The sequence below is a fragment of the Hevea brasiliensis genome, chromosome 7 (genome assembly GCF_030052815.1).
Source record: "Hevea brasiliensis isolate MT/VB/25A 57/8 chromosome 7, ASM3005281v1, whole genome shotgun sequence".
Taxonomy (NCBI): domain Eukaryota; kingdom Viridiplantae; phylum Streptophyta; class Magnoliopsida; order Malpighiales; family Euphorbiaceae; genus Hevea; species Hevea brasiliensis.
Window position 1 is genome coordinate 102,160,480 of NC_079499.1, and position 9,777 is coordinate 102,170,256.

The window sequence follows — 9,777 nt, forward strand, 5'->3', positions numbered from 1 at the left end:
ATCGAGTCTATGCCATGAGGCGAGAGAAGAGGCGAGAGACATCGATGTTGTGGCTGGTACCTTCTCAACTTTTAACGAGAATGTATTTGTGCTATTTGATCCGGTTCTACCCATTCTTATGTGAGTGCTAGCATCATTGATTGCATCTTTGTTCCATGTACAAAAATGGACTTTGAGGTGCTAGTAACAAGTCCGCTAGGACAGAGGTCGAGGTTAATAGGATGTATAGAGATTGCCCTTTGGTGATCCAAGGACACACTTTCCTGTCGATCTCATTGAAATGCCCTTCAGAGATTATGATATCATCTTGGGCATGGATTGGTTAGCTAGGCATCATGCCATGATTGGATCAGAGATCAAGATACTCACTTTTGGTCTCCTCGATGCAGTGATGTGGTGATACATGGGGAGAGGCAGCTATTGCCATCCAACATCATTTCTTTGCACTAGCCGTAAAAATGATCGTAAAAGGGTGTGAAGCATACTTGGCACATGTGGTAGACACCCAAGTGGAGTCCGGATTGAAGGACATCCCTACGACATGACTTTCCGCACGTGTTTCTGATGAATTGCCGGGATTACCTCCGAAAGAGAAGTGCGATTTGAAATTAATGTTCGCTGGTGTGGATCCAATCTCCATAACGCCATACGTAATGGCACCAGCAGAGTTGAAGGAGTCAAGATACGATTACAAGAATTACTTGAAAAGGGCTTCATCCGCCCTAGTGTGTCACCTTGGGGAGCACGGTGTTGTTTGTTAAGAAGAAGGATGGTACTCTCGCTTATGCATTGACTACGTGCGGTTGAATAGGGTGACAATAAAGAAGATATCCATTGCCTCGCATTGATGATCTGTTCGACCAGTTGAAGGGTGCAGCAGTATTCTCCAAAATTGATTTGCGATCTGGTTATCATCAGTTGCAGGTGCAAGAGCAGAGTCTTCCAAAAACTGCGTTCAGAACTCGATATGGCCACTATGAGTTTCTAGTAATGCCATTCGGGTTGACAAATGCTCCACCGCTTATGGATCCGATGAACACTATCTTCGCACCATAACTTGATAAATTTGTGGTGGTGTTTATTGATGAAATTTTGATATACTCGAGGAGTGCAGACGAGCATGATATAAATCTTAGGATTGTACTGCAGACTTTAAGGGAGAAAAAGCTGTACGCCAAATTGTCGAAATGTGAATATTTGATGAAGGAAATCTCCTTTTGGGACATGTTGTGTCACCAAGGGATCAAGGTAGATTCCATGAAGGTAGAAGCTATCCTTAATTGGAAACCGCCAGAACATCACGTAAATTCGCAGCTTAGGCTTAGCTGGATATTACCGTCGGTTTGTGAAGGGATTTTCTATGTTATCTTCTCCACTGACCAAGCTGCTTCGGAAAGATGTAAAATTTCAGTGGACTGATAAATGTCAGCAGAGTTTTGATGAGTTGAAGAGGTGCTTAACTGAAGCTCCAGTTCTCACTTTACCTACTCCGGGTAAAGAATACACAGTTTATAGTGATGCTTCTCACAATGGGTTAGGCTGTGTACTGATGCAAGATCGGAATGTCATTGCTTATGCATCACGCCAAATGAGAGGAACTACCCAACACATGATCTGGAGTTAGCAGCTATTGTTTTTGCTCTGAAGATCTGGAGACACTATTTGTATGGGGAGAAATGCTACATTTTCACAGATCACAAGAGCTTGAAGTACTTAGGTACCCAGAAGGAATTGAATTTGAGGCAGAGGAGATGGTTAGAACTCATTAAAGACTATGATTGCTTAATAGACTATCAGCCAGGGAAAGCAAATGTGGTGGCTGACGCCTTAAGTCGCAAGACTATGGCAAGTCTCAGAGTTTCTCCTTTGTCCATGGTATATGAATTGAAAGCACAGCATGCCAGTTTAGAGGTTGATGATGAGGGATGATAAGAGTTGCATGGCATGTACAAACGGTGTTGATTGATCGGATCGTAATGGTCGCGCAGTGATGAAAAATATCGTAAGTCACGAAAGAAGTTCAGCAGGGCAAGAAACCTGAATTCTCTGTGAGAGATGATGGTTTATTGCTACATCAGGGCAGAATGTGCATTCCTAGTGATGTGGAATTGAGACAAACCATTTTGAAGGAAGCACATGAGTCTCCATTTGCTATGCACCCTGGTGGAACTAAAATGTACAGAGGGCTGAAAGAGCATTACTGGTGGATGGGCATGAAAAGAGATATAGCTGAATTCGTTTCCAAATGCCTAACTTGTCAGCAAGTAAAGGCAGAACATCAAGTTCCAGCTGGTTTATTACATCCTTTGTACTACCAGAGTGGAAATGGGAACGAATAACTATGGATTTTGTTACAGGACTTCCAAGGACACAGAGTAGTCATGATGCAGTATGGGTTATAGTTGACAGATTGACTAAGTCTGCTCACTTTTTGCCAGTTCGGATGGACTATAGCACAGAAAGATTGGCGATTGTACATATATGAGATTGTAAAATTGCATGGAGTGCAGTATCAATTGTGTCAGCAGAGATCCTAGGTTCACTTCTAGATTTTGGGGTAGTCTTGAGAGCCCTAGGAACTAGATTGAACTTCAAAGACAAAGATTCCACCCACGCATGCATGGATGGCACCGAGAGGGTTATTCAGATATTGGAGGATATGCTACGGGCTTGTGTGATTGAATTTGAAGGTAGTTGGGATACACACTTGCCTTTGATTGAGTTTGCTTATAACAACAGCTACCGATCAAGCATAGGGATGCCTCCATATGAAGCTTTGTATGGCAGAAAGTGTAGAACTCCCTTATGTTGGGATGAAGTAGGTGAAAGGAAGATGATTGGACCAGAAATTGTCCAGCAGACAGAGGAAAAGATCAGATTGATCGAGAGATAGACTCAAGGTGCATCGATCGCCGTAAGTCCTATGTTGATCTCAAGAGAAGAGATATTGAGTATGCACGAGGTGATAAGGTATTCCTCAAAGTTTCTCCTTGGAAGAGGATTACGAGATTTGGCGTAAAGGAAACTAAGTCCTCGTTTCATCGGACCATATGAAGTTACGGAAAGAGTGGGTCCTTTAGCATACCGGTTGGCATTACCTCGAGCTAGCAAGGATACACAGTGTCTTCCATGTGTCCATGTTAAGGAGGCAGTCAGACCCATCTCATGTACTAACAGATTGAAGAGATTGAAGTAAATCCGACCTCTCATATGAGGAAGAACCCATAAAAATTCTGGCTTATGAGGTGAAACAGTGAGGAACAAACAGATACACAGTTAAAGTCTTTGTGGAACCATCATTTAGGCAGAAGCTACTTGGGAACGTGAAGAGGATATGAGGAGACAACACCCACACTATTCAGAGACTAATGCGGTGTAAAATTTGAGACGAAATTTATTTAAGGGGGAGAATTGTAACACCCCAAAGTTCGGTAGTGCGTTCACTGCTCCGGTGACGGTGTTGTCCTGGACACTAGGATGCCTAGAACCGTACTTCGATATGAGTGAGGAGACATAAAATAATGAAATACAAGAAAAGAAAACACAAGAAAAACAAAGGAAAAATCATAGCAAAGAAATGTGATCAAGTTAAACGAGCCGGGAAACCTAGCGATGGGTGACCGCACCGGGAAGTCACGGCGTGGACCGTTGACTAACCACGATCATGGAACCACGGAAAATATTTTTAGGACTTAAATAGACCATTGTTGAAGAGTAAATATCATTAGAAAGATCAAAGAAAAATTAAATAATTAGTACAAAGAAAAGTGAGAAATCGAAAAACAGACAAAATACGATTATTCTAAAAATCGGAAAGCCACCGAGCAGGGCATTATGGTCATTTGACATCCCGAATTTTCTTTTGACCTAAATGTCCATTAAAAATAAATAGTATTACACTTAGAAAATGAAATGAAAAATTAATTTGATGGTACCTAAAATAAATAGTGGAAATAATGGGTTAAATGTGGATTAAGTGAAAGTAACTTATAATATGAATTAATTAGAGTAAGTGGACCACTAAGGGAATAAAATAAACACATTATGGGGCTGATGTAAGTCCACTATGTCCAGCAGCCACTTCATCTTCTTCATTTACCATCCAAGCCGTGAATGAAGGGAGAGAAAACTCCATGGACATTTTCATGCAAGCTTGATCCCTCCTTCCATTTCAACTCCATTCACTTAGTGTTCTTCACTAAAATTTGTCTACACATCACAAGGAAGATATCGATACCAATTTTGGGAAGTTTGGTGAAGGTTTAGCAATTTACAATTAAAGGTAAGTTTGCATTTTTGAGAAGTTCTTTGTTAAAGTTTATGTTTATGTTATGGGTATTGGTTTGGTGAAGGAAAATTTTGAGTTTGAAGGGTTATTGTTGTTGCCATTTTGGACAGCCATGGGTCACGTTTTTGATGAGGTATTTGTGTATATAATTGATGAGAAATAATGTTAATCATGGTGATTTAGTAACCTAGTGATTTAATGCATGTATATATGGTGAATGATGCACTTTGATGGGAATTGGCATATGGTACGGCAATGTGATGTTGATGAATGAATTGTGGCAGCTTGTGGACACTTGAATAATGGTGTATATTGAAGGGAGTGTGGGCAGCATATTGACCTAGAAGGATTGATGATATGTATGTCAATTTACATTGTAAAGTGTATGTAAAGTTTGTAATGTTTAGGTGTGTTTGTAATGGTACTTAGAAATTGTAATTGTGAATGATATTTGGTGTGTTGAGGGTGATTGGAATCTGCCCAAAATAATGCTAATGTTATGTAGAAAATGTTGTTGGTAATGTGCCAAAACAGTTTGGTAGGGTATGGAAGTAAACCTTGCAAAGGTAAGTGTGTGTTTGAAGTTGGGGTGTGTAATGCATATTAAGGGCAGTGTATATTTTGGCCTATAACCTTGAATGTGTAACCTTAATTAGTATGAGACCAATTTGAGGTGAAACTAGGCACAAAATGTGCCAACTTTCATTGAGAAACCATGCCAAAATTCTGCTTGCAAGGTGACCTAAAAATTTGACCAATTCCGATTAGATGCAATTAGGACCTGAAAAATGACCAATTGGGCAGCAGTGAGTGTTTAGGCCATAACTCACTCAAACCAGGTCCAATTGACCTGAAATTTTGACCAAGAATAGCTAAGACCCATACCTACAAGTCTTATGAAGACACCAAAGCCCAGAAATGACCATAAGCAAGTCAAACAACTTGCACAAGTTCGGGTCCAAAAACTCGCCGAACCAGAATTGACCACTTTGACCTAAAAATGACCTAAAATTGTACCATATGACCAGCAAAAGTGTAATGACCATAACTTGGTCTACTTAACTCGGATTGACCTGAAATTTTGCAACGCGTGCAATAAGACCTAGATCTACAAGTTTGTAGTTTCGACCGAGACCAAAACCGAGGAACTAGATCGTCCGGTTAGGTCAAACCGGTGTTCGGAATCGACAATTTGCATTAAAATGCACTAAACAAGGAAATGACTTTGGTAAAACATACCAAACCTAAAACCCTATCGAGTGTGACATATTAACGACACTAAAACCTAATTTACCTAAAACGCATCGAGGGTCGGTATATTAGGTGATTAAGCGAATAATTGAGTTCAGTGCATTATTTACCAAACCCCATCGATAGAGATAGTTTAATTTGATGCTGAAACACTTCAAATTGTGTTTCTCGATTAACAAGGACTCAAAGAAAAGGGAAAGAAATCTGAGTCAAGACCAGAGACAAATATCGAGGTTTGTGCACAACAACTGTTTCTTTTGAATTATTTTCAATGGAAATAAATATTGATTGCTTGTATATCATTGTTTTAAATTGTGGAAATGTGTTTTATGGACACTTATTGATTGAAAAATATTGTGAATGGTTTGAAACTGTGAAAAACTATTTGAATGACATTGATGGATACTTATTGATTGAAAAGCACTGTAAATGGTTTGAAACCACAGCTATCATGTATATTGATTGTATTCCTCTCTAGCTTGTCTAGTGGGATGAATTGAATTCCCTCTCTGGCTGAAGTGTTGAGGTGTGTGCCTGTTGAGGACGAATAGAATGAGTACTCATATTTTTGCTAGCTAGCCATGTTATTCCTCATTAGTCATCGACTTTTGGGATGAATTGAATACCTCATTAGCCATCGGCTTTTGGGATGAATTGAATTATGGATAATAAATAATATGTATGTGATTTATTGATTTTTATTGTGAGATTGTTAAATGGATTTAAACTCTCATTGACATATACTGTTTTTTTTTGAATTCAAACCTGATCTGACTTATGGAAAATTATTGTGATATTGAGAAATGGAGTTTAAATTCTTGTTGACAATTATTGTCTTGAATTTAATTATGATTTTAAGTATCCACTATTTACATGACTTATGAATTGTGATTTAAATTGGATTTGGTTAATGTTGTGCACCATCGAGACATTGTCTCAATGATAGCTTTTATTGCCGCCGCAGTAGAGAGATAGACAGGGCGGCAGACTAGTGCATATACATCCAAATGAGGATTACAGTATATAGAGTATACCGCTTTTGCTTTTTGTCTTGTAATGTATGACACGTATGTACATATTGTATTTGGTTTTGAGCATTGTAAATTAAATTAAATTGTACTTGAAGTTGTAAATTAATTATGAGTGTTTTGGATTGTAAAAGTCGTATTATATTTCCTTATCTCGGACTTTGAAAAATTTCTATGGAATTGAGTTGATGAATTGTTGTGTTGAGAAATGTATTGAAGTTGAGATTTGGAAAATTATAGAAGTGCTTTCTGAGGTTTTCAAGAACTGTTTTATCTAAAATACAGATGGCACCTTGCCAAAATTTTCTGAAATTCCAAATAAATCAAATGAGTTAGTTGTTTCACCTCAGTTCACCAAAGTTTTTAACACTGTAAATAGTGCTCACCTTTGTAAAAGAAGTAAGAAAAGTTTTTAAAATCCCTTGTAGTGTATTTAATGGGTTATCGATGAAGCGGAGTTGGTAATTCATTAGGTATACTACGGGATCATGTTATGCCTTCTGAGGGTAAGGTGTGACATGTTTTAGTGGTATCGAGCAAAGTTTTTAAATTCTGTTTTCACTGTTATTTGAATGTTCTTTCTGCATAGTACAAGCTGCTCAATATCATTGTTTGATACATACAAGACATTCTGAGATAAATATGCACTAACGAGTGAATATTCTTGTGTTATTGTTTAGGAAAGCTAAGATCCTCGCATTGAATATGGAAGGGTGATCGTTGATCGATCGATCTATTGAGGTCGAGGTGCAAGGATGCCCAGTGTACAAAATGTCGGTGGTTGACACGACCTGCGATCTGCGATTTCTGCTCGATTCGCTCGGTGGTGGCTGCAATATTCCAACAAATGGCTGGTAATGCACCTACTCAAGTCCCAATTCGGACACGTGGTACAACCACGATCTCCTACGAGACAGTATGATAAATTGATGAAGTATGGGGCTCTGAGTTCAAGGGACGATAGATCCTCTAGAAGGTGAGCAGTGGTTAGAGAGGATGGATAGGGTGTTCAAGAAACTTCATTGTACAGAGGAGCTCGGACTTGAATACTCGGTATCCTTACTACAAGGGATGCTTATGGTGGTGGAAAACCATTCCCCACGATGCAGTAGAACTGCGATCTTGACTGGAATGACTTCCTCGGGAATTGAGAAAATACATCCACGATGCTTATGTAGACCGAAGCTACAAGAATTCTTAAGTTTGAAAGCAGAGGCGGATCGGTGGTGAGTATGAAAGAGAATTTTCCCGCCTTAGCCATTATGCGGTGAGTCTACTCTCTACCAGCGGGGAGAGATGCAAGAGGTTTGAAGCGGCTTGAAGCCCGATGTCAGTACAAGTGCTCGGCTTCAAACACACTAACTTCTCTGAACTTGTTTCTCAAGCCCTAGAGTTGGAAAGAGTTGAGTTTGAGGCGCTCCTGAGAAGAAGAGGTCGGAGAAGACAGAGAAAGAGGAAAATCAGTAGATCGAGTTCGGTGGTCATCTTGGAAAGAGGAAGAACTATGGGGACATGGCGGAGGTGGCAAGAAATGCGGTAGGGGAAGACATTCGGGACAGAGACCTCCCCTATCTAGTCGTGAGTACGGAAGTTCCTATCCCCGCCAATGTGAAACTTGTGGAAAGAATCATGGTGGAATCTGTTACAAGGCTATTGGAGCTGTTATAAGCGTGGAGGCAGGACACTTGCCAAGGGCGCACGATGGTCGCGAGTTGGACCACCTCCTACTACTGCAGAAGGGTCGATTCGAGCCACATCACGAGCTCACAACCACCTAGCAGAGGTAGAGGCGGGGTAGAGGTAACCCAGAGCGGCGAGGGCCACGATAAAACAATCGAGCAAGACATTGCTCGATCGAGTCTATGCCATGAGGCGAGAGAAGAGGCGAGACATCGATGTTGTGGTGGTACCTTCTCAACTTTTAACGTAATGTATTTGTGCTATTTGATCGGGTTCTACCCATTCTTATGTGAGTGCTAGCATCATTGATTGCATTCTTTGTTCCATGTACAAAAATGGACTTTGAGGTGCTAGTAACAAGTCCGCTAGGACAGAGGTCGAGTTAATAGGATGTATAGAGATTGCCCTTTGGTGATCCAAGGACACACTTTCTGTCTGATCTCATTGAAATGCCCTTCGAGAGATTATGATATCATCTTGGGCATGGATTGGTTAGCTAGGCATCATGCCATGATTGGTATGGCGAAGAACGATCACTTTTGGTCTCCTCGATGCAGTGATGTGGTGATACATGGGGAGAGCGCTATTGCCATCCAACATCATTTAATTTGCACTAGCGGAAAAATGATCGAGAAAGGGTGTGAAGCATACTTGGCACATGTGGTAGACACCCAAGTGGGAGTCGGCATTGAAGGACATCCCTACGATTACATGACTTTCGACGTGTTTCTGATGAATTGCGGGATTACCTCGGAAAGAAGTGCGATTTGAAATTAATGTTACTGCACTGGTGTGGATCCAATCTCCATAACGCCATACGAGAATGGCACCAGCAGAGTTGAAGGAGTGAAGATACGATTACAAGAATTACTTGAAAAGGGCTTCATCCGCCTAGTGTGTCACCTTGGGAGCACGGTGTTGTTTGTTAAGAAGAAGGATGGTACTCTCGCTTATGCATTGACTACGAGCGGTTGAATAGGGTGACAATAAAACGAATATCCATTGCCTCGCATTGATGATCATTCGATCGATTGAAGGGTGCAGCGATATTCTCCAAAATTGATTTGCGATCTGGTTATCATCGGTTGAAGGTGCAAGAGCGAGTATTCCAAAAGCGCTTTGAACTTCGATATGGCCACTATGAGTTTCTAGTAATGCCATTCGGGTTGACAAATGCTCCAGTGCTTTTATGGATCGATGAACACTATCTTGGACCATATCTTGATCAATTTGTGGTGGTGTTTATTGATGACATTTTGATATACTCGAGGAGTGCAGAGGAGCATGATAGACATCTGCGGATTGTACTGCAGACTTTAAGGAGAAAGCAGTATGCACGCCAAATTGTCGAAAATTTAATATTGGCTGAAGGAAATCTCCTTTTTGGGACCAGTTGAATCTGATGAATGGATAAAGGTAGATTCCAGTAAGGAATTAGCTATCCTTAATTGGAAACCGCCAGAACATCACGAAGTCGCGATTTTAGGCTTAGTGGATATTACCCTCGGATTGTGAAGGGAATTTCTATGA